Below are 2613 nucleotides of genomic sequence, written 5' to 3' on the forward strand. Positions count from 1 at the left end.
CTGATCTACATATATGTTTCTGAAAAAATATAAATTATTTCAGTGCTTATTAAACTTTACAAAAGAGAATGCTTCTTTCTTGAAATCTTGAATGTTTACAGGGTCTCCAGGAGAATAGTATTCAAAGCAAACATATTGCTAAAAAAAAACCTCAGTTTTATTTTTTTAACATTCTCAGTTTTTAGTGGGGACTTGATCTTAATCTTTTATACTTGCTTGCATTGTTTAGATAAGCACACATGTTTTGCTTGGAGTAGATTTATTTTGGGTTGGGTCATAGAATGGGTGGGGTATAAAATATTCATAGAGAAGGAAATAAGTGATGATAATATTACAATAAAGAATAAAAGTGCCAAAATTTATTTTTAATATTCACAGATGTGTGGCCATCTCAGTAAAAATGATCCCAAAGTTTTATCAGAAGCCTGTATTCACGTTTTTCCCTCTGTATTTTCACATACAGGGGGAGGGGGAGAAGATGCAAAAATCCCTTGGATTGATGTGTTTCTTTTTGGCTGTGGAAACTTACATGAAATACTATCAGCAGGCGGCCAAATCCCACAAAGCTATTACCTTTCAAGACTCATCTCAGGGTGGTACTGCTCCTGGCGGAATTTCTCCATGTGTAGTTACTGTTTTTCAGATTTTATGCAACTTTTATCATGTTGTTTCAATAAAAACAACATGATCATATTAGTGAGTGTTGTAAAAGAAAAGGGCAGATTCAGAAAACTCAACCGTAATCCTTGTAGATACAGTCTCCATCGGGGCCTAACACAGAGTCCTGGGCCATACCAGCAGGGAAGAGAGCAGTGGCACTTAAGATGGTTTTGTTTGAGTCAAATGATCAGGCCTCGCCTGTTTTATCTTAAACTTGTGGAGACGGTTTATGTTTCTGATGAGGGCAGCCAAACAATGCCTTGGTAACCCAAGCCGGTTCATCCTCTGGCTGTGGGGTGTGTTACGTTATACTTTACCTTTCAACCCCAGGGGATGATCTAAGTTATTAGGTGTTATGTGCTTCCCTGACCTGAGGTCCATTTTTCACATCAGCATTGGAAACCTCACCTTTGAAATGGGTCTTCCATCTAGTGTTTGGAGGAGGTGTTTGTGCTAGGATTTAGTGAGTAGTTTCCTAAGATGCTGACATTTTCCCTCTGCGGTTTTTCCTTTTTTGTTTTTTGTTTTATCCTAATTAATTAATGAATGGTATCACTACTGTTGAGCTCATCATCTTCCTTTTCAAACTTGTTATCCCTTCTTTAATCTGTATCTTAGTTGGTGGCACCCATTTGCATTAGTTTTCCAAACTACTAAACTGGGAGTCACTGATTCTTCCCATTCACAGGAGAGTCGATCCCCTTCATTTGTTTCCATTGTCTTATTTATTATAAAATTTATTAAAGAGAATTAAACCCTCTTTGACAGAAAAGAGGTTTCATATAAACAAGCTATTTCTCTTATAAACAGTAGAAAAAAGTAAAACAAAAAGGAAAGAAGCTTCAAATCTTCCCAAACATTTATCTAATAAACTATAATGTTACAGATATTTCATCTTTTCCAAGGTGATGAAAAAAGAATAATTTAGAATAATGAATTATAATTTGGTTTATTTTCTGATCTTTTGATTTATAGTGTATTTTTCTCCTCTCTAAAAACAATGTCTGCATATTATAATGATAGCACATATATTAGAGGAATATTCAAAAGAGAAATCAGAAATAATATATTTTTTACAGAACACAGAAACCAAAGAAGGTACTTAATTTTACCTTTAATGTGATGTAAAAGAATGCACACAATTAAAAAGTAAATTACATTGAGTTTTCTGATACCAAAAGGATGATAAAATAAAGGATATCATATATATATATATATATATATATATATATATATATATATTTATTGTTGACAGTATTATAGACAGTATTATAGATGTCCCCCATTTTCCCCCCTTAACCCCCTTCTGCCCAGTCCCTTCCACCCCCCCAGGCCTTCACCATCTTATTGTCTGTATCCATGGACTAAGCACATAAGGATATAAATTATTTGGTTTATCTCACTTATTTGTGGAATCTAATGAACAAAATGAATTGACCAACAAAATAAGACCGGAAGCATGGTGGCATGGAACAGACTGACATATCTCGGTGTGTGTGTGGGTGTGTGTGTGTGTTGGGGGGGGGGGGGCGGTGAGAAGAGAGAAGCAGATCATTTTTCAAAAACTATCCACTTAGATCTTTTTATATAATTGATCACAATGGACAAGCCTCAGAGAATTAAGAAAGACTCTCCTAAATTCTTTGCAGTCATGGAATATGAAACCCCTTATCTGAGACCACCTCTCTCCCATGCTACTTCCCCTTCCCTGAATCATGTACTGAAGTAATCCTCACTTGAGAAACTTGAGGAACTGTTGATTCCTCCTAAAATGCATCAAGAACTATGATACTGGTCTTAGTTGTTTGCAATTTTCCAGAGCTTAAGAAGCATTTCTAGCTATGAATGCTTTTAGAAATCACATTAATTCCCATAGGAAACTAAAGCATCATTAACTAAATTAATGTACTTGTTTACCAAATAATAAGATCATGGCATAAAACTGATAGATAT

The sequence above is a fragment of the Eptesicus fuscus genome, chromosome 15 (assembly GCF_027574615.1).
Source record: "Eptesicus fuscus isolate TK198812 chromosome 15, DD_ASM_mEF_20220401, whole genome shotgun sequence".
NCBI classification, from domain to species: Eukaryota; Metazoa; Chordata; class Mammalia; order Chiroptera; family Vespertilionidae; genus Eptesicus; species Eptesicus fuscus.